Source organism: Enhydra lutris, unplaced genomic scaffold (genome assembly GCF_002288905.1).
Source record: "Enhydra lutris kenyoni isolate GAN:26980312 unplaced genomic scaffold, ASM228890v2 scaffoldscaffold30, whole genome shotgun sequence".
In the NCBI taxonomy this organism is placed as follows: Eukaryota; Metazoa; Chordata; class Mammalia; order Carnivora; family Mustelidae; genus Enhydra; species Enhydra lutris.
The window spans coordinates 20681188-20703994 of NW_019154114.1; positions in this window are offsets into that span (position 1 = coordinate 20681188).

Genomic DNA, 22807 nt, shown 5'->3' on the forward strand with positions numbered 1-22807 from the left:
GAAGCGGCCGGTAACAGCAGTCAGAAGAACGAGACACACTTTCTTCTTAGTGTGTTTTTTCTTACACACACACACACACACACACACACACACACACACACACACACACGGACAGCAGCCAAGGAACTTCTAAAACAAATTAATCCCAAAATTAAGGCTGGGAAAGAAATCTCCCCCAGGACAATCACGTTTGAAGTTGGGTTTTCTGTTTGTTTGTTTTAGAGTTCTCACCATCGCTCTCCTGAACAGTAGGTAAAACTATCTTTGGGGATCAGGCAAGGAGATCTCCTGCTGGCTCTCATTCAAAACCTGAACAGATGTTCCCGCAGCTGGAGAACCAACCAGGACCCAGGACTTCCTCGGCACCTACGGACTTGCAAACCCACAGAACACTCTGCACACACCTGTGTATCACATCGCCTCAGACGAGCGAGCCCGCGAGCCCATGCAGCCCGAGACAGCTGCTAACCGCCCACTTCTCCGAGGACGCAGGGGCCTTCGGGATCGTGCTGTGGAGACCTAGCCCATCGCCCTGCCCCAGCATGAATACTCGGGCTTCATCATGGAAGCACCACCCCCGAGCGCCGTCCCAAGGTCTCACACACATGATACTTTCCCAGGTGTGTCGCGTCCGTATCTGCCTCCCCATCTCCCGAACACATCCCCCTGCTGGCGCTTCTGTATCTCCGGTGAACTCTGCCAGCTGGTCCAAGTGTCTGTAGGCATCCAGGAGGCTTTTAGTTACTCAGAATTAAGTCTGAAGATGACACAGACGGAGAAGTCCCCTGGAGAGCTGGGATACTGCTGAGGAACACTTATTCCAAAAGACAGTGGAGACCCGGCTCCCAGCCACCTGCTGACCGACGACGTGGGGCGTGTGGCTCTGAAGTGTTGGCCCTCCCGGCCCAGATACACACAGCTGTCTTCTGGGGGCTGCTCGTCCCCAACACTAAGCATGTGGTGCCACTAGAAGCTTCCTCAGCCCTATTTGCCACCGAGTGGCAGCCGGTGCTGGTGACGGATGAAGAGGCAGGAGCAGAAGAGCAGGAATAAAGGTCAAACCGTGCCTCGGTTTGGGCGTCTAACCCACCATCGACCCCAGAGCCGACAACCGACCTTCTGTCACACACGCCCAGAGCCCGGCCACATCGGTCTGCCGAGGGTGCGCGGTGAAATACACACAGCATGCGACTGACCGCTCTAACGCGTCCGCGGCGCACAACGGAGTGGCATTGGGCACATTCACGGGTTCACAACCGTCCCCTCCATCTACTTCCAAGACACTTTTCATCTCCCAAAAGGAAGCCCGGGGGTGCTGCCGCCACTCCCCATCCTCCTCTCCTCCCTGCCCTGGTGGCCCCCAGCTTTCTGTCCCTGAAGAGCTACCTATTCCGGATGTTCCATATAAATGGAACCATTCCATATGTGACCTTTCATCCAAACATGGTCTCAGGGTGACACTGAGCAGCACTCAGTCTCCCAGGAAGGCTCCCCCTTCCCAGGGGACACGGACGGCTCTGCAGCCCGTCCTCTGCAGGCGCCCTTGCTGACGGCAGCTTCCAGCCCAGAAACCAAGTCACGGCTTGAGCCCCCTCCTGCCCTTATTCATTCCATGTCTGTGGGCACTTACGTGGCACCTCCTGGGTGCCATGGATGATGGCGCAAAATGAACACGGGCAGCCACTGCCTTCCAAGAGCTCGCACGACCCGGGAGGGCTGCGGCAGGTTGCGGTCTGTGGCGGGACTGGAGCCCCAGCCCTGGCAAAGCTGGAGAAGTGAGGGCGCGGACGAGGGTGCAGGGGCAGGATGCCCGGGGGACCCGGTTTCAGGCGGCACTCCCTCTCAGGGCCGTGCGAGGGCAGGTGCAGGCAGCACCAGCTTCCGTTCCACACGCTGGGCATCCGACTCCGTCCTCACCCAGCTCAGACCCCAACGGTGCCAGCTGAGCAGGCGTGCTGACACGTGCGGGCCTCCTGTGGGCTGGGCAGCGTGCACAGTCTTCCATCTCCCTCGCCCACCGCCACACACTGAGGAGGCAGCGTGGGCGCCTCACCTCCCTTCAGTGCAGCGGGCTCAGAGAGGTTAGGGAGTCGGCCTAAAGCCACAGAGCCTGTGTGTGGCAGGCCGGAGCTTGAGCCAAGCTCCAAACAGTGACAAGGCAGGAACCTGTCACGTGTCCTTACACGGGGTCTCAACGTGGACAGCTTTCTCGGGGCCTCACCGGCATCAACACGTCCACTCCCCAGAACCCTAAAGGCAGGGATTAATTTGACCCCCTTCTTACACCTGCAGCCGAAGGGCTCACCGGCCTGCTCTGTTTCAAGCTCGTGGAGGAACTGGGGCAGGCGGCGTGGCTGCAAGTCCTGCTGAACGACGTCTGCGTGTTGCTGTGCGGCCTGGTTCCACAGCCTCCCACGCAGATTCTGTCTCACCGATACTTATCTGGCCCTTGTCCATCAGGACTTCTGTGGTCCTCCTGGAAGGCCACTGTCCGGGGCACCCTGTCCTTGGTCCCTCTGTCCACGGCCACAGTGCAGGCGTGGTAGCCGTTTCAGGGGAGGACCCACACAGTGACACTGGAGTAGCTGTGCCATGCGTCACTCCCCCTGGCCCCAGCACAAACACACATGCTTGTTGGAAAACAACTCCAGATCCCCATGAGTTCCTAGAGAGGCACAGAGAAGCTCATTTCTGATTTTCCTAGACCCTGGGCAGCCTGAGACTGCTGTCCTCTTACTAGTCAAGCCTGAAACCCCACGCCCACCCTAGCCGGGGGCAAGCAGGTCGCTCTCCGAAGAAACAGAACCGACAGGAGATACAATCAGCTGACCCTTGAATGACGGGGCCCAGAACTGCGTAGGTCTGCTTACACACAGATTTCTTTGATAAATACAGTATAGGACCGTAAACGTATTTTCTCTTCCTCGTGATTTTATTACTATTTCTGCTTCTCTAGCTTCTTTCAAGAATACATAATGTAATTTGTGAAACATACAAAATATGTACCAACTGTTTAGGTTATCAGTGAGGACTCAGGTCAACTGCAGACCATTAGTAGTAAAGTTTTGGGGGAGTCAAAAATTACACATGCATTTTCGACTCCACGGGGAGTCCACACCTCTAGTTCCCATGTTCCTCAAGGGTCAGCTGTGTATAGAAGGAGACTGGTCTTAAGCAATGGGCTCGCAGGATTGTGGGGCCCAGCAAGCCTGAGATTCGTCTGGTCGACAGAAGCCTGCACACTCGGCCAGGGGCCAAGGCTTCAGCCTTGAAGCTGAATTTCTTCATCTCACGGAAACCTCAGATTGTGCTCTTAAGCCCCTCGCCTGATTGGAGGAGGCCTCCCCAGACTCTCTAGGCTACTCGAAGCCTCCTGACTGTAGAGGCTGACCACATCTGCCGAAAGCCTTCTCAGCAAGACAGGTGAGCGTTTGGTCAGGGAGCTGGGAGCTAGAGCCTGGCCAAGTCCACACATGAAACTGACCAACACACCAGCCAGGGCGGTCTCTGCCAGGCATCAGATCCTGCTCAGGGCTCAGGTCCCAGGGCAACATAAACCGAGCCGTAACTGAGACACTAGCAGGTACGACCCACGGGAGGAAAGGGGAAAGGATCCCGCTCTGACATGTGCGCTGCTTTCTCTCCACAAAATACTATGTGGGACACTCCGGCACACTGAGCAAAACATAGATGTTTCTGGACACGTGTAGATGTGCGTCCTTAGAGAACACAGACGTGACGGTGTGGGCACCTTCTCAGCACTGCCATGTCACAGGGGCTATCTTGCTAAGCAACTGCTTCTACGAAGTTAGTAAGCAATGAAAAGAAACTTCAAGTTTTGCATTTTAGATGTCACATTCGCTCACCTAGGACAAATCATTCTTTAATAAAAGATGACAGTGGGGGCGCCTGGGTGGCTCAGTGGGTTAAGCCTCTGCCTTCGGCTCGGGTCATGATCTCAGGGTCCTGGGATCGAGTCCCACATCGGGCTCTCTGGTCGGCGGGAAGCCTGCTTCCTCCTCTCTCTCTGCCTGCCTCTCTGCCTGCTTGTGATCTCTCAAATAAATAAATAAAATCTTAAAAAAAAAAAAAAAAAGATGCTTCCATTTAACTAAAACCCAGGAGCTCCCCGCCGCCGGAGCAGGCCCCTGGACCTGTCCAGGAGGGCTTTGTGCAATGGAAAATACATGAGAGAAAAATCATAAACACCCTTTCCATTAGGGGTGGAGGAATGGCAGCGAGGTCTACTTTACCAGTGGGCCAGGGGGCCGGGCAAGGGAAGGAAACACTGGGATGAAATATTGTCCTGTGAGTGGTACAGCTGCTGGAAGCCAGGAAATCTGAAATGCGCACTCCGACAGTCTGCCACTCCAGCTCTGCGCCGCGGGCCACAGACAAAAGCTGCTCTGTGAGACGCCTGGGGACGGCGGCGGGCGTGACTGTGCTGGGAAGGGGCACAGGCTTCCTCCACATTTAACGGCTTTTCAGTGCCGAGCGTAAAAACCAAAACGTTTTCTGCAGGGCCGACGCCGGGCCCCCAGCCCTCCCTCAGCCTTCCAACGAGATGGTTCGCGATGAGGAACGGGTCACCCAGCCCCTTTCCTCACATTGCAACAGTGCAAGGGTGCTTCCACCAGTGGGATGCTGCCTGTCGCCCTCTGGACAGAGCCAGGCAGCTAGGATGTCCCCATCTGGGGCCCAAAGGCCCCTGGCACCACCCCTGCCACAATAAATCAAACCGGCCCTTGCTGCTGCTCACCCCTCGGCAGAAAGCCAAACAGCAGCGTGCGAAGAGCCACCTCAGGAGGGACTACAGGTCTGGACCGCGTGTGCACGTGTGTGTGTGCACGCATGCGTGTGCAGAGAAAGGAGCCCCTTAGAATGGCAACCACCCCTGGCAGACTCGAATTCTGGGGGAAATGACAGGGGGACCCCAGAGTTCCCACATCTGTTTACTGAGTTCGCCCAACAGTTTTCAAAACAATTTAGAGAGCCCTCCAGATAAGAGCCAAGGAGGTCCAGTGGACTCTGCCGAAACCCTGCTGGGTAGGGTCAGGAAGATGAAGAGGGAAAGGGTGGCTAGGAGGCAGGGTGTCGGGGCCCAGGGGAGGCAGGGCAGGCTTCTGTCTGAGTGAGGGGCCGAGAGCTCCCTGAAGAAGCAGAAGAAGACTCACCTAGAGAAGAAGGGAAGTCACAGAGGCGGGACGGGAGGTACGGGAAACGGGAACAGTAGATTCACTGAATTGGATCATTCTTCCCCTTTTGCACAATTTAACGCTGAAATTCTGAGGTTCTGAGAAAAACCACTGGGGACCTGCTCTTCTCACCTTGTTTCAAGAGAGCAAATGCTGAAGCAACACAGCTTTGTCACCAGCGCTAGGGGATTTCTTTGCCACGGTTTCTAAGTCCCTCCTGCACCTGCACCCCAATGTCCATAGCAGCCAAACTGTTGGCGGAGCCGAGATGCCCCGCAACAGACGAACGGATGAAGAAGATGTGGCCCACAGATACGACGGAATATCACGCAGCCGTCAGAAAGGATGAACACCCAACTTCTGTATCAACATGGACAGGACTGGAAGAGATTATGCTGAGTGAAGTAAGTCAAGCAGAGAGAGTCAGTTATCATGTGGTCTCACTCATACGGGTAACATAAGGAATAGCACGGAGGACATTGGGGGAAGGGAGGGGAAACTGAAGAGGGAGGAAATCAGAGAGGGAGACTGTGGACTCTGGGAAACAAACTGAGGGTTTCAGAGTTGGAAGAGGGTGGGCGGATGGGGTAGCCAGGTGATGGGTATCAAGGAGAGCACGTGTTGTGATGAGCACTGGGTGTTACACACAAATAATGAATCATGGGACACGACATCAAAAAGTAATGATGTACTCTATGGTGACTAACATAATAAAAATAAATAAATAAAAGTCCCTCCTGCAAAACGACAGATGTTGGCGAGGATGTGGAGAAAGGGGGACCCTCGTACACTGCTGGTGGGAGTGCGAGCTGGTGTAGCCACTCTGGAGAACAGCATGGAGGTTCCTCAGAAAGTTGACAGTAGAGCTACCCTGCGACCCAGCTATCTCACTACTGGGTATTTACCCTAAAGATACAAATGTAGGGATCCGAAGGGGCACGTGCACCCCAACGTTTACAGCAGCAACGTCCACAATAAGCAAACTATGGAGAGAACCCAGATGTCCAACAGCAGACGAACGGATTGAGAAGATGTGGGGTATCCAAACAGCAGAGTATCACTCAACCATCAGAACGGATGAAAGCTCGCCGTTTGCGAGGACGTGGATGGAACTAGAGGGCAATACGCTAAACAAAGTAAGTCTTAATCAGAGAAAGACAATGATTTTACTCAAAGATAGAATTTAAGAAAACAAAACAGATGAACCTAAGGGAAAGGGGAAAAAAGAGGGAGGGGGAAACAGACCGAAGAGACTCTCAACTCCACGAAACACACTGAGGGTTGCTGCAGGGAGGGGGTGGGGGATGGGCGTTAGGAGGCACTTGTGATAACTGAGGGCTGCCTGGGGGTCATGAATCACTGAATTCTACTCCGGAAAAACAACACTGTACTGTGTGTTAACTGACTAGAATTTAAATAAAAGCTTAAATAAATAAAGGTACACATGTCCCTCCAGGGGGCCCTGCCCACAGTCGACGTCCACACCCACGCCGACCTCTTTTGCACTCGTCCTTCCCTCCAAACTGCCCCCGCCCCGGCTCACCCCATGCCACGCCTGAAGACTCCGTGTTTCTGCACAGCTCCTACCCAACACCTACGCCAGCATGCCTGGAAAGAACACATCCCTCTCCCTCCGTGTCCCCCAGCACCTCGGCCAGAACTGAGGACCCACATCCCTCCCCTTGCGTCCAGGTCCTCTCCTCCTCCCTGCAGTGACCAGCCCGTCGGGGGAAAGGAGCGAGTGGGAGGTGCCCCCCACCTTTGGGGACAGCACCACCAAGACCGCACGTGGTCGCTGCGTGCTTCCTCCCGCACAGGCCCTGGGCTGAGCCTTTGTCCTCAGCATCTCAAACTCTCAACAACCCACTGGCATCTGACCCCCACCTCCAGGTCCCGGATGAGGAAGCCGAGCGTCAGAGGACTCTCGTAACCCGCCCAGGGACGAAGAGCGAGGGCACAGGCCGGGGCCCACGTTCTCAGTCACTCAGAGAAACAGCACTGGATTCTCAACACCACCAGCCTTGCCTGAGGGATTTCCAGGCAGAGCTGAAAAACAGACACAAAAATACCAAACAGAACGACAACTATGAGAACTTGTAAAACAGGCTCTCACGTGAGCAGAACTCAAAAGTCAGATACAGATCTGAACGGAAGCTTTAACTCGTTTTATTTTCAGGATTCTCTCTTTCTTCCAGATAACTAGCTTAAATGCCCATAATTTCCCCCTCATCTTAAAGTAGCATTCTGGGGACAAAACAGGGATTTCTCTGCGTGACAGCCCCTTCAGGGCCCATAAAGTGTGGGACAGCGCCACCTCCTGGTCAGCAGGCACAGGACAGCTAGTGTCCAGCTCAGAGGCGTCTGGAGAACAGGCCGTCCTGGAGACATCCTGAGCACTGCAGCCTCTCAGGAGAGGAAGTAAGCGTGGACGCGAGGGGCTCACAGGAGAAGAGGCTGGACTGGCCTGCCTGGGCTCACTTATCTACTGCAGTGTTCCGAAGGTTACCCCAAACGGGCCCATGAGCCAGAGGACGCCATGCCTCCGGGGGCCAGGAGATGGCCAGCACCCGGGAGAGAGCACAAGGCAGCACCAGCCACGAGCCAGTTGGGGGCTCAGGGGGAGAAATCTAGCACAGGGGCCGGCAGAGGGGAGAGCCCCAGTAAATGTGCGATGAAGCAGGACGAGGTCAGTCGGTCAGCAGGGAGGCCTGCCCGCCCAGCGCTTACAGAGCAGCGGGCACAGCAGAAACACACAAATGAAAACACCAGTGCACTCCCACAGGTTCTGCTGAGGCAAGTTGAAGCTTCAGGCAAGTCTCTCCACAGAACTTCCAGTAAGCACTCACGGGAGGAGCTGGGGTCCCCCAGACAGAGAGGCCACTTGGAACATTCATCCACTCACTCACTCATTCCTTCAACAGGGACCGAGAGTCCACAGCACGCTGGGGACCGCGACACGCACTTTACATGTCTTGTGTCCGTAGATCTTCACCACAAGCTCATGAGGTAAGAGCACAGTCTGTATCTTACAGACGCAGACACTGTGTCCCAGAGGTACTAATTAACTTGCCCAAGGTCAACACAGCTTCTCAGTAGAACCAGAATTTGAGCCAATGTTCAATCCAGTGCCCATGTCTTAAGTGTGCTCAGCCCCACCACGGTCCTTCCTCCGCAGGTGTTTAGAGAGTTCCTGTCACAGGGCAGGCACTGAGCCGGGCGGTCGGGGTCCACAGGGAGGAGCGGAGCGAGGGCCCTACCCGCCGAGAGCTCCGCATGGCAGACGCCCGGCAAACGGGTGCGCACGAGAGTGCGGTGCAGGAGTGGACGGCGGACGGCGCGCGGCGCAGCTGCACAGCCCCGCTGCGGAGCTGCGGCTCTCGTTTCACCTCTCTGGGCCTGCGTTCTCATCTGAATGACAGAAAGAAGATGGAAAATAAGGTCAATGTGAAGATTATAAAATACCTGACACCCAAGACATGCCCCACAGAAGTGGCTGTTTTCAAGCGCAGCTCAGGAAAAAAGGCAGCAAGCCCCGTGGGGAGCCGAGTGAGGCGCGGAGGCAGGGACGCCGAGAGAGGAGGCCCTTGCTTGGTGTTTCAGAGCAGTCTGTGGCTGGGCCGGACGCTGCGGCCGGAGTGACTCGAGCCGACCGCGCAGCGAGGCCGCAGGGCGGCGACTGACGCGTCAAACGCCGTCAATGACACTTGCCGAGGTGCTCGGGTGTCGTGTGGCTTTTTTTAAGGCAGGGAGGATTCTTTCCTTCTTTTTTAGACTTTGGAGTCTGATGCAGTCTCAGACTTGTGGAAAAGTTTGGGAAAGTACAAAAACTTCCCGTATCCCCTTAACCTGGACAGCACCAATGTTAACATTTTCCGACATTTGTCTTATCTTCTTGTCTTTGCGCCTTTGTTTCCAGAGCCATTTAAGAGTAAGCTGTCATGCAGACATGATGATGCTTTAGCCCCTAAGGACATCAGTGTGTATGTCCTTGAAACAAGGACACTCTTGTTCTCAACTGCGGTACTCAGCATAGCACCTCACACCTGGCAATTTGCCAGGATACAACGTCACTGTCTAATCTACCAAGTGTCAAGTGTCCTTGTCAGTGTCCTTCAATGCAAGACAACCCGAGACCATGCGCTGCACTCTGTGGTACTATCTCCCTAGACCTCCTCTCATCAGGAACATTCCTCAGTCTTTCTGGTCTTCCTTGGGCCAGTTCTTGTGTAGTGTGTCCTTGGGTTTGGGTTTGTGTGCTGTTTTCTCATGATCAGAGTCAGGGTACGCATTCTGGGAAGGAGCTCCGGAAAATGACATGTGGTCCTTCCACAGTCCTCGTAGCTCTGATTACATGGCCAAAGAGTATATCTGATGTTGTTCTCGACGTTCAGCAGGTTCAGAAAAATCACCATCTTCTGATCCAAGTAAGTAGGAAACTAGTGACATACTGTCTGTAAGAAACAACCTTTAAATACAAAGGTGTGGATGTGTTTTGGTTTTTGTTTTTTGTTTTTTTAAAGATTTTTATTTATTTGACAGAGCACAAGTAGGCAGAGAGGCAGGCAGAGAGAGAGAGGAGGAAGAGGCAGGCTCCTTGCCGAGCAGAGAGCCCAATGTGAGGCTCGATCCCAGGACCCTGGGATCAGGTGTGGACATGTTTTAAGTAAAAAGATGGTTCTGGCAATAACAGAGTAGTAAATCCCAGATTTCTCTTCTCACCTTATACAAAAGGAAGAAGGAGGAGGAGTACATGAACAGTCATGAGTCCAGGAGAGTCATGCCTGGGATGGTGGAAGAAAAGGGGGTGAGTCTCATGAAATAAAATACACAATGCCATGATGGAGAATGTCTTGACTGTGACCATCACTAGACTCTTACAGCCAGGAAAAGAATTGGTGAAGATAGGTCGATAGAAATTGTCCAAACTCTAATACAAACAGGAAGAGAATGAAGAGGGGGCTGCGGGGGGGGGGGGGGGGGGACAAAGATCATGATGACAATAAGGAGTTTTAAATATACTTGGGACAACAGAAACAATTCAACATATGTGTAACTGAAACCCCAGGAGGAGGAAGAGGGACACAATGGTGTAGAAGATATATCTGAGGAGGTAACAGCAGAGAATTGTACAAAAGTAATGGAAGGTATTAAGTCACAAATCCAAAAAGATCAGAGAACTCCAAGCAGGATTATTTATTGAAGAAAAAAAAAAAAAGGATAGATACATCATATGCAAAATACTGAAAGAGAAAGAGAAAATCATTAAGGCGGGCCAAAGAAATTAAGAGACCAGGAGAATGACAGCAGACTGCTCATGGGAAACTATGCACTTCAGAGGACAATGAAGTGCCCTTGCTTAAGGGCGGAGAGAAAAGAACAACGGTCAACACAGAATTCTACCCCAGCAAATATACCTTTCCTAAATGAAAGAATTTAAAAAAATTTTTTTCAAAAAAACAAAATCTGAGGTAATTAATTACCAAAAGATCTCTGCTATAAGATATTAAAGTGGAGTTTTTCAAGTACAAGGAATATAAAACAAGATGGAAACTTAGATCTACACAGAGAAACGAAGAGCTCTGGAAATTGTTTAAATGAAGGGAAAAGGGGGGTCTGGGTGGCTCAGTCATCTAAAAATCTGCCTTTGGTTCAGGTCATGATCCCGGGGTTCTGGGATCGAGCCCCACACTGGGTGCCCCACTCAGCAGAGAACCTGCTTCTCCCTCTCCCTCCGCCCCTCTTCCACTTGCGCACATGCTCTATCTCAAATAAATAAAATCTTTTTAAAAAATTAAAATAAAAAAGTAAATTAAGGGAAGATCTTCTTAATCACTCTGGATGTTGAGTGTGTAAAGCAAAAACAGAAGCAAAGGACTATGGGTGTATGGCCTATATAAAAGTTCCATGACCCCACAGCAGAGGGTGGGAGTCCATTCACTGTACATGAATCAGTGCATTATCTGAAGGTAGACTGAAAATTAAGACTGCATATTCTAAACCCTAGGACAGCCAAGAAATATCAGTAACTGCTTCATGAAAATATAATAAGAATGTATTATGGATTTATAACACATGTATAAGTGAAACGTAAAAGAAAAATATCAAAGGTAGGGGTTAGAGGAAACTGTCACATGTCTTTGACAAAACCAACCACACCTAAGAGTGAGTGCACTGCCCACTTTGCAGGGTCAGGAAGAAGGTAAATGAGGTCGCACGTGCACGGTACAGAGCCCAGGCCTGACAAGCATTAAGTGCGTGGAGATATCTGTTGAAGGAACCAGTTAGCAGCAGACAGCCCATTCATTATAGGACAGCGTGGGTTTCTTCCAGAACTGCAAAGAGCAGAATGCAGATTTCCCATGTGGGGCTCCCAAGGAAGTGGGTTAACTGCCAGCCAGCTTTTTGTCTTCAAGTCCTGACCTGGAATATAATCTATAAACAATTCCACCTCCAGAAACTCAGTTTCCCTCCCAGGAGATTGTAAACGAGGCGGGCAGTTTAGCTGGCAATGGCAGTCAGGAAAAATAATTTTACCCAGGAAAAAGGACAAAGAGAACCACAGCGTATGTTGAGAAAAGGAAATTTCTAATCCCCCCAACATCTGCAGTGCCCATGTATCTTGTGATGAGCCTGTGCACTGCTGTGTCGGACCTTGGGGAGGCTCTGAGTCTGGCCGGCTTGAAGACGAATGCACAAACCACACACGAACTCCGCGGCGAACCAGCCGGCAAGTACTCTCCAACCTGCCCCCACACCTAATTACTACGGGGGGGCCTAATAAATCTCATATTAAATGATAGTACCACGAATCTAGTAAGCCTCGCACAATCATGAATCCTAGGCGAAGGGCAGCACAGAAGGGCCATGGAAAGGTCTTTAGCTGAGATACTGGTCAGAAGTATCACCCACTGTTCATTTTGCATGGAAGAAACATGACCCAGCTGAGAGACGATGCTTGCACAAAGGGGGTGGTGGGGAACCAGGCATGTCTGGGGAAGAGCCGGTGAATCTCTGAGGCTGGCGTGCAGGGCCCAGCCTGCCTGTGTGCCCCCCCACCCACCCACCCGTCTGCTCCAAAAGCTCCTGCTGCAGCCAGCAGCGTCTCACTGCACTGTGCACACGCCGCTTTCTGCTCAGCTCCTCTGCCACCGCCCCCAGAAGCCCACTCATCAGAGAAGTGCCGAAGACGCGTCAGCCAGTAGGACCGCCCTTCAGCAACAGGCCAGGGCCAGTGGAAAAGCACTCACCCCTTCTAGAGCCTCCGACAGACAAATTCCAGGTTCATGCGACAGAGTTCCTCACAAAGTCCCCAACAGAATCAAGTCCCCGTCATCCACTGCATGGGCTAACAGCAGCCCTAACTAGGGTGAGCTAATCTCACGCCATGTCCCCCAAAGAAACCACCTGCTCTATGACCAACTAACTTGCAGAATTTACTGAATTTCACAGTTCACCAAAAACTGGCTTATCTCTTTATAATGTTGACAACACCCAGGCTGCTAATGCGGGGAGGGTGGCGGGGAGACAGAGAGAGATGATGTCAGGGAGCAGGGGGTGCCTCAAACCGTGCAGTCCCGGCCCCTCCATTCTCTTCAGCCCTCGGCGATCCTTCCAGGCACCGCAAGGCCTCGGAATCAGCAGCAGTGCCTGACAGCTTCGGGGCCCTGGACAAGTACCTTGTCTCCATAACCTCCTCCACAGAAAGGAGACAGACCTCCCACCCCGAGGGCTGCAGGCATGGAGCACTAGGATGGCGTGTCTCGGCCAGTGCAGCAAGCACACAGAGTGTTGCATCGTGGCCTTGGCCAGAAATCCCGCCTAAGGAGCTCCTACAATTCTCAAGAAGGAGCGGGAAGACATAAAATTCCTCTGGGCTACAGACCTGCTCGTCTTAAGAGGCAATGGTTCATGGAACAACTTCGTGCACCACCTCTACCCCCAATGCTGGGTCAAGCTCCGAGAACACAAGAGAGACACAGTGCTGCCCTCCAGAGCCTTCCAGGATGGCGGCAGCAGGAAGACGGGTACAGCGAGGATGAGGCAGGGCCCAGGCAGCAGCATCCACCGGAAAAGGGCTCTGAAGGGAGAAACGGAGGCAGGGAGGGCGGGCTCTCCTGACAGAAACAGCGAGCGCGCAAAGGAGAGAAGGCCGGAAGTGAAAAGCGAGTGGGCCAGTAGGACTGGGGCGTGGGGCCAGGAGAGGCCTGGAGGACTGGGAACTGCACCCCGCCAGAAGGAGAGAATCTATTCCTGCCGTAACCCTTTAGGGGTACGGCAATTATTCCTTTGAAACCCCAATTTTAATTTGCACCTCTGGCACACAGAGACCTCACCCCCTTAAGGGAAGAATGTCCAAACTCCAAAATCAGGCAGAAATTCTTGTGGGCATGCGATGTTTGGCCTCCCCATCTGCCCCCTCTGTGAAGTCACACTCAATCCTGCTCTTGCCCCAAACCCCCTGGAATAAATCCCACAGTCCGCAGGGTTGCCAGAGCCCACCAGGGATCACTGGATCAGGGGATCGGGGGATCAGGAGCAGGAGGTCTGGCCTGAGGCGCAGCACAGGCTCCTCTTCAAGGAAACTGACCAGCTGTGGGAGCCAGAAAAGGGCCCGTCTCCTCATCTGAGTCCTCGTTTTGTCGCCCATAAAATGGGTGTGGCGACTGTCCCCCACGTCGCGGAGCTGTGGTAAGGAAGCAGCACGTGGCTGAGTCAACACAGGGCCCGGGAGGAGGAAGCACGCGCTCCCCGTCACCGCCGCCCTCGGCTGAGTGTGGCCGGCGGAGAGCAGACACCCCGCCTCCCGCTGCGGCGCTCAGATGCAGCTGCTCCCGGACGTGCACGGACAGTCAGGTGAGCGACACTCTGAGCATCGACCATCACCCCTCCCGGCCCCGCGCCTGCGCCGGACCCCGCTGGCAGACCCCAGGGCGGAGACGCGGGCGCATCCTCACTCCGGACACACAGCTCTGGGCAGCCCCACCGGCAGGTGAGCGGCGGCCCCCGAGACCTCCGCGCCGCCTGCGGGAACGGGCTCAGGCGGGAAGAAGCAGCGCGGCTGCCGTCCGGGGGGCGCTGGGCGGCCTCCTGGGCAGCAGCAGGACTCGGGCTCCAGGCCGGCTCAGGCTCCCTCAACACGCACGGGAGAAACGGACCGTGGCCTCCTGAACTGAACCCCGGGACAGGAAACCAAACACGTCGGGGGAGACGCCGGGGAAGGCTGACTCTCCGGTCGGGTTAAGCACGGTGTACTCGCACCTCTCCGTCCGGGCTCTTGCCGGGCAGGGGTCGGCCACGCGCGGGGCAGCCGGACACCGGACCCTCCGCACCATCACTGCAACTTTTCAGTACATCTAGAATCATCACAAAACACAAACTTCACTAAAAAAATGAGGCTGACTCACACAAGAGCAGCCGGGAGCGGACGCCCAGCCAGCTACCTCTCCCGGAGGAAGGGCTGGCGGAAGCTCCAGGGCCAGAGCCCACGCGGAGGAGGCGACCAGGGCAGCCACAGGTGCCCAATCGGACAGGGTCAGCCCGAGGCCCAATAGGCAGACGTGGCACTGATGAACACTGACAGGTTCCATCTTTCTGGGTACTTTCTGGCCCCCTTCCTGGACTCCTCTTCTTCCCAGAACAGGCAATTTATTCAAGGACTAAGTAGGGTTCAGTCCGAACGTCTTTCAAGTTTTCTCCCGTCAGCTCACACACCTGAGAGAAAAAGACTCTGCTGGTCTTCAACCTCAGCTTCTGCCTGAGACCACGGTCACAGTCCGCGGAAGCTTAGTGCCTTCGAGCTGAGACCCTGTCCCTTCCGTATCTGCTCACCCCTTTGCCAGGAGACATCCCTGGGCTGAGCCCGCCCTCCCACGCGGCCTGGCTGTGTGACCTTGGACAAGTCACTGCAGTTCCCAGGCCCCTCAGTGACCTCCTTCAGGGAGGACGACCGGGCATGTTTCGAAGTCTGTGGAGCAAGCAGGGGGAGCACAGTGAACAGGAACCGCCGCTCCCGCTGACGCTCAGCGAACACCCGTTGGCTTCCCCTCCCCTTTTCCATTCCTGTCCCAGTTGTGAGTCATTGCAGCAAAGGTGGCCCCAGCTCCCTCCTTGGAAGCATCGGCTCAGGCTCCTGAGCACGCAGCACGGGAGCGTCCTCCCATGTGGGTTGCGGCTTTAAGCGAGAGACCATTCCTGGCTCTCACTGCATCCAAGATACTGTCCTGCAGAAACAGGACGCGCGATTCAGTTCCCTAGTGCTGCGCAACAAATTCCTCGGAAGTCAGCAGACTAAAGCAACAAGTGTCTGTCACCTCACGTCTCAGAGAGTCCGGGATCCAGGGGCAACTCCCCACAAGAAGGAGGGGAGGGGGAGAGAGGGAAGGAGAGCCACCAAGACGGAAACCACAGTGTCTTTTATGACCTAATCTTGGAAGTGACATAGCAAATTCCATTAGTACACAGACCCACCCTGGTGCTGTGAGGGGACTACACAGGGTGTGAATTCCAGGAGGTGCGATCAGAGGGCATTGTGGAGGCTGGATGCCAGGACCTGTGGAGGTCTGTTTCCAAAACACCATCCGGGAGCACAGGTGGGGGCAGCCACATCTTCCCATGCTGCCGTGTCACGTGGCTGGCACCAGTCGCAGGGCAGCAGGGCCAGTAGTCCCCAGAAGGCCGGGACCAGGTGGGGCATCTTCCTTCCCAGCTGCAAGACAACTGGCACGTGAGTGACGAAGGCATGAACGCCTCCCCCTGGCCAGGGTAAGCATTTCCATGCATCAGCAGGCTCAGGCCTCACATGCTTGTCAAAAACTCAACCAAGAAATGAAAATAGCACTACATTCTGTTCAGGGGGTCTCAAACTCGATTTAAGAAGGAAGGATTTGGGATTGCACAAACAAGGCTGTCTGTGCTGGGTCAGGTCATAATCAGTCTCTCGCTCCCCTGGGAGGACAGAAAGAAGAGAGAAGCTTAGAAACCCCACACACACTTTGTTTGGAATGATCTGAGGGCACTGGGAAGCAAAGGAGGAAAATAGGAAAATTTTTAATTTTAATAGGAAAATAAATGAAGTGATAATCTTTTGGTTTTTAATCTTTTCAGTGTTTCCAGAGGTAGAAAATTACCTTGTCTGGCTTCCTCCCAGGCCAGCCCATGGAACCTGGGCCCTTAGGAACTCCAAGGATCTAGAAGAAGTCACGGTCATTCAGGTAGCAAGGGGCAGTTCCAGGAGCCTAGCCCAGCTCCTGCACATTTCACATCAGCACTCTGAAAGGCAACAGAGCCAGAGCACCCCACCTCGGTTTCCTCGTCTGTAAAATGGGGTGATAACAGTACCTATTTCAGAGTATACTATTATTACCGATGACAGCAGCTGTGGCTATGTGTTTCGAATCCTTGCTCACTGTAGGCAAGGCATAGGGCTAAGCATGTCAACAACATGGTCTCAACTGACAGGTGTTCACTCAGAAAAGTGAAGTACTGGCCTTGCCCAGCTGGCTAGACACAATGCTGACCCCAGGACTGGTGAAACAGAGCAGTCCTAGGCCTGTGATACCTGGACGGATGGATGGAAGAAAGGACAGATGGATGGATAGATGGATGGATGGATGGATGGATGGATGGATGGATAGATGGATGGAGAGACAGACAAATGAGTCAGTGGGTGGAAGAACGGAAGGATGGAGGGATGAATGGGTAGATGGGTAGATGGACAGGTGGGTATGTGGATGGATAAATGGATGGATGGATGGATGGATGGATGACTGGATGGAAGGATGGACAGATAGATGGATAAATGGTTAGATGGTGGATGAAGGGAAAGGTGGGTAGATGAGTAGGTGAGTGTATGGATGAGCAGATGGACAGACAGACAGATAAATGGGTGGCTGGAAGGAAGATGGGATAGGTCTATGGAATAATAAACAGATTACAAATGGGGGACGAGGACCATTGTTCTGGTTGTGAAGAGTCCAACTCCTTCCTCTAGGAGAAGCATTAGAAACTTCTATGTGTTTGCTTTCTACAGTTCTGACAAATTTTCCACAGGAGAACAAGGTTTGGCTGCAAAATACCTCTTCTTTTCCCAAGGAAAAATAGCACCTCTTTTTTTTTCTTGCAAGTGATGCAAAACATTTCACATGGACCCAAACATATCTAGCACCTATGGGTCAGGAGCTGGGGACTTCACCAGACACATACATCATTAAAGTTCCCCTGAAACTAACATTACTACTGTTTTGTGCCCATGAATAAAGCATTAAGCAAATATTGAGACTGAGACACCTCATTACCCAGGGTCGTTAAGTAACTCAGGAAGACCACAGCTATGTTTGAAGCCAATTAAGAGGCCTCACACTGGGTGTTGGAACCACACGAGGGGCTGGCATATCCCCTAGCACACAGTAGGCACCTCATAAAATGTGTAGAGCAAGTCAACAAGATGCCCCAGCCCCAGAGACTGGCCAACTACGCTGGTGTGCTTAGATCGCACTCATCAGGTTACCTAGGACACAACGCTCAGAGCTCAAGACAGCTATAATTGCACAGAGCAAATGACCCACACTAACGATAAACACCAACAATTCCGTTGTTTTCATTTCTGTGTGTGGTAAAATACACAAACATAAAACTTACCACCTTAGCCATGTTTAAGTGTACAGTTTAGAAATATTAAAGACATGCATAATGTGCCGATATTACCACCATCCATCTCCAGAACATTTTTCTCTTCCCCAGCTGAAACTATTTGGGGTCCTTTGGGATTCCATATGAATTTCAGGAATGGTTTTTCCATTTCTGCAAAAGACTTTATTAGGATTTGGACAGAGGTCATGTTGAATTTGCAGATCATTTTGGGTAGTACTGACAGCTTATGAATATTGTTTTAGTCCATGAACATGGGATATCTTTCTATTCGCTTATATCTAACTTCTTTCTTCTAATGACCTGTAGTTTTCAGTGTACATATTTTTCATCTCCTTGTCACGTTTATTTGTAAGTACTTTATTTTTGATAGTATTGTAAATGGGACTGTTTTACTGACTTCCTTTTTGCTAGTGTAAAGAGATGCATCCGATTTTTCGTGCTCACCTTGCATCCTGCTACTTTGCTGAATTAATTTTCCAGTTCTAACGATGTTTGTGAAATCTTTAGGATGTCCTACATATAAGGTCACATCATCTGTGAACAGAGTTAAATCCATGGGACTCCCAGGAATACAGCGAACAGCAGTGGTGAAAGCAGACATCCTTGCCAACAGAAAAGCTTTCGGTCCTTCAGCAATTCCTGTGAGGTTCATTGTGGGTTTTCATACATGACTGTGCTGTCTTGAGTAGTTTCGTGTTCTCCTGGCTTGCTGAGTGTTTTTATCATGATGGTTATTTGTCTGTATCTAACAAACACTTCCTTAGCGTCACCTGTCAGGCACTGTTGAAACTGCTTTATAATGATTAACTCACTTGATCTCCAAAGAACCATACGAGGTATATACTACTATTATCTCCACTTTACAGATGAGGAAACAAAGGCATCGACTAAACACACGGGAAGCTGTGGATCCAGGTTTCAAACCAGATCATCCGGCTTCGAGTCCCTGTTTGAAACAACCAGGAAGCAGAGCAGAAGCCGGCGAGTTGAGTCTCTGTTACACCAAAGACAATTCACCACATTGTCTAATCCTTCCCCAAATCGTATGATGTACATATTCACAGGCCCGTCTTACCACTGAAGAAGCTGAGTTTATAGATACTTAGGAAACTTCCCCAGGGCCACTCACTCTACTAGTGAGAGATGAAGGCTGGGTTTGAATTTAGACTATTGAGCCACAGAACAGCCCCAACCCACCCACAACGGGTGATGTCCAGAGCCGCACTGTCCACGAGCCCCTTGTGACCGGTGAGCCCTTGAAACATGGCCAGTGCCACATGCTGACATGGCATTTTACAAAGAGTTAAGTGCGACGGGTTACTACAATTTCGTGGGTTCCTTTTCACTTTTTAAAATGTGACTACCACAAAACTTACACATGTGGCTCGCATTGTATTTCTGCTAGACATCCAAGAATGGAGGAGGGCAGGAGACAGCAAGGACTGGCACAAAGGAAGATCTGCCCCCAGGTCTCCCCTGAGCACTACCTTGGCAGTCATTGTCCCTTGTGCTACGTGCCTTGGGAGGAGGCTGACAACTGGTGTCTAGCTCCCGTGGACCACACCAACAAGAAATGCTTCCTCCAGCCAGTGGAGGAAGCAGCCTGGGAAAGGGCTCAGGACAGAGAGACCAACTGCACAGCACTCCTCCGCTGACGCCAGGCACTCTCAAACCCCAGGAGCAGCCCTTCTCAGATCCCAACAATCAGTGCAAATGGAAGGCAAACCCTGAACACCAGGGGCAGGCACAGAAGGCAACCCCAACCACCAAGAATGCAAGGGCCCTGGCTACTCAGCATACGAGGGGTTTTCCCATTCTGCCCCAGGAGAACCTAGACTGTGGGATCCTGGGCTGTGGAAAGCACATCTAGTACATCATCACTGGTGACAGAAAGAGGACCTGGAGATGTGGGGTAGGAGGAGAAGGTGGCAAGAGGCAGGCAGGAGGAAGGAGGACAGGGAGGAAGAAATGGAAGAAAAGGAGAGAGGAAGAGGGGAAGGAAGGATGGGGGGGGGGGGGAAGTGGAGAAGGGAAGAGGGGTCACTAGCCACAGAGTGCTTTCCACCTGCCAGGCCCTTGCAAAGTAGTATCGTCACCCCATTTCTCAGATGTGGAGAGCAAGGCTCAAGGAGGTGACACAGTCAACCCAAGGACACACAGCGGTCTGTAAGGCTGAGTCGGCCGGTTCTATGTGACACCAGACCTACTTCTATTGCTACGGCACATGTTCAGTCATGGAAGACACTGAAGTTACCATTTCAGTGACCAGGTCAGGCTTCCAGCTCCAGGACAACGAGTCTTTCTGCACGGTGTGCGTTGCATCATTCCGAGGTCCAGAACTCTGGGTGTCCTGGACGGGCCGCAGTATGTGCATGCAGGCAGCAGGACCCACAACAGCGGACCCCACCTCAGTCCCACCTTCTCCACTCCCAGGCTCTGGAACAGGCCAGCTGGCTACTCAGATGCACACACAGACGCAGCTCCACCAGCCACACCGGCCTCTCCATGCGGCTGCTCAGCAGTGCCACCGCACCTGCTACTTCCTCTGCTTCCTCGGCTCAGTACAGGACAGCGTCAGGTTTCCAGGTGCCTCCTCTCCTGCTCCCCCACCCCCAGACAATACATCAGCAAATCCTCTTGTCGTCATCCTCAAGAAAGACCCAGACCTCAGCCTCCCTCCAGGCTCATTCCTGGGAGGCAGGGCCCCTCCCCTCAGCCCTCGATGGCCAATTCTTAGCACAGCCACCAGAGGGAGCATGTTAGACTCCAAGCCTGATCAGAGACTGTTAAGTGGCTTCCAAGGGCTTCCCAAGTCAGAAAAAAGCCAAAGACCTTTCCGTGGTGCTAGGTCTGAGCTGACCTCAAAGCTTCTGCTCCTGGCCTCTAACCACTCCTCTCTCCACTCCAGCCACACTGGGCTCCTGCTATGCTGCACACTCAGAACAGGTCCACCACAGGTCCTTTGCACCTGCCACCCTCTGCCCAGCAATCTCTCCCCCAGACTCTCCCTCCCAGCCTCTGCAGAGTCCCGTCTTCAGAGAGGCCTCACCCTCCCGCATCGGCACCGCTCCCTCTACTCTGCCTCACCTTCCTAGCACCGTCCCCATCCGACAGAGATTCGCCCATGACCATGTCCCCAGTCCCCACCATCTCATGCCCCTGAAGAGAAACATGCTCTTACAGCTCAGTGGAGTCCAAGGACATTCCTGTTAAAGCCAACATTGCCCTTTTGTTTTGTGTTTCAGTATCTGACACTGTCAGCTGTCCTCAGAGGGTCCCCTGTGAGAGAGAGGAAGGGACGGGTGAAGCTTGCGGACGGACCATTCTTAGCAGAGGCAGTGCACGTGCAAGCAATGTGTGGAGAACTGTGTGTATCTTAACTAAATTATGCTAACTAAATGACACAGCAACAGCACTTGTCCCTCCCACGCTGGCAAAGACTCATAAGAGGAAGGATGCCCAGTGCAGCTGCAGGGAAGAGAGAAACTCAAACACGGCTCAGGTTCACACCCACATGGCCCTCCTAGAAAGAGCAGAAGCACCTCGGTCTGCAGAGGGTGCTCGCTCCACGCAGAGAGGGGAACACATCCCCCGCTGGACACCACGTGAGTCACAAGCACAAGCAACACTCCAACAAGCCTGCGTGCACAGCTCCATTCAGACGCCCGCCGCACAGACACCGTCCCCCGCGATCTGACAGTGGGACCTTCGCAGAACACCGACACGCTGAGTGTTCCACAGAACCTAGGTGGGCAAGAGCTGCTACCTGGAACCCTCCCGGCAAGAGGGAAGCAAGACACGGGCAAAGGAATGTCAGCATTAGTAAGCAAAGTCCGTCAGTCAGAGCCGGACAGATACCATACGATCTCGCGCATATGTGGAATCTGAGAAACAAAACAGATGCACACCGGGGAAGAGAAGGAAAAATAAAGTAAGATGAACACAGGGAGACAAACCGTAAGAGACTCTTAACTCTAGGACACAAACTGAGGGCTGTAGGAGGGGAGGGGGGTTGGGGGGTAACTGGAGGATGGGCATTGAGGAGGCACGTGACGCAATGAGCACTGAGTGTTACACACAGTGGTGACGCAATGAATTCCACCTTTAATAATAATAATAACTAATAATACACATAAGTTTCAAATAATAACTAATAATACACATAAATTACATAACTTTTTTAAAATTAAAAAAGAAATGCTGTTTAAGAAAAGAAACAAGGTCCTGGAGCAGATCCAGGTCCCATGTGGTCCCATGTGACCCCAAGTGGTCCCTCTGGGCCCCTTCTGACCCCATATGGTCACGTGTGGCCCTGTGCAAGCACACCAGACTCTCTGTGGAGATCAGTTTCCTTTTCTGCAAAAAAGAGGATAAGAATCTTAGCTTTCAAGAATTACATGTGAGAATGTTAAGAATTAACTGAGGTCCCAGGGACAAAAGTATACAATTTAATTATTTCTAAACCCATATACGCAAACCCTCCCCTGATGAAATAGCAGATCTAGTCCTTGGCTGTCAAGGACACTAGAGCTCCCAGGTGGGGCTTTGCCGGACCAGGCTGGCCCCTCTGGGCTTCCCGGTCGACCGGTCATAGCATGTGACACGTGGGACCACCAGCACCAGGACCTTCCTGACACGATGCCACAGGGAGCACAGAGCCCTGCCGAGGAAGCACTCTTGCAGAAAACAAGACACCCCAATCTGTTAGACCTCTAGACAGGGAACACGGAACAGCAGTGAGGCACTGTGTGTATGTTTAAAAAATCCTCAACTTTTTATATATTTTCACACTCTTGTGCCTGTTTTTATACATAAAACAGTTTCTAGAAAGAATAAAGGAGGGAGGAAGGGAAGCAGAGAGGGAAGGGTGGGAGGGAGAGAGAGGAAGGAGGGAGCATGCTTGCTGGGACCGGGAGGAGGGTCAGACGAGGGCACAGGAAGAGGCTGCAGCCGCTGAAGCACAC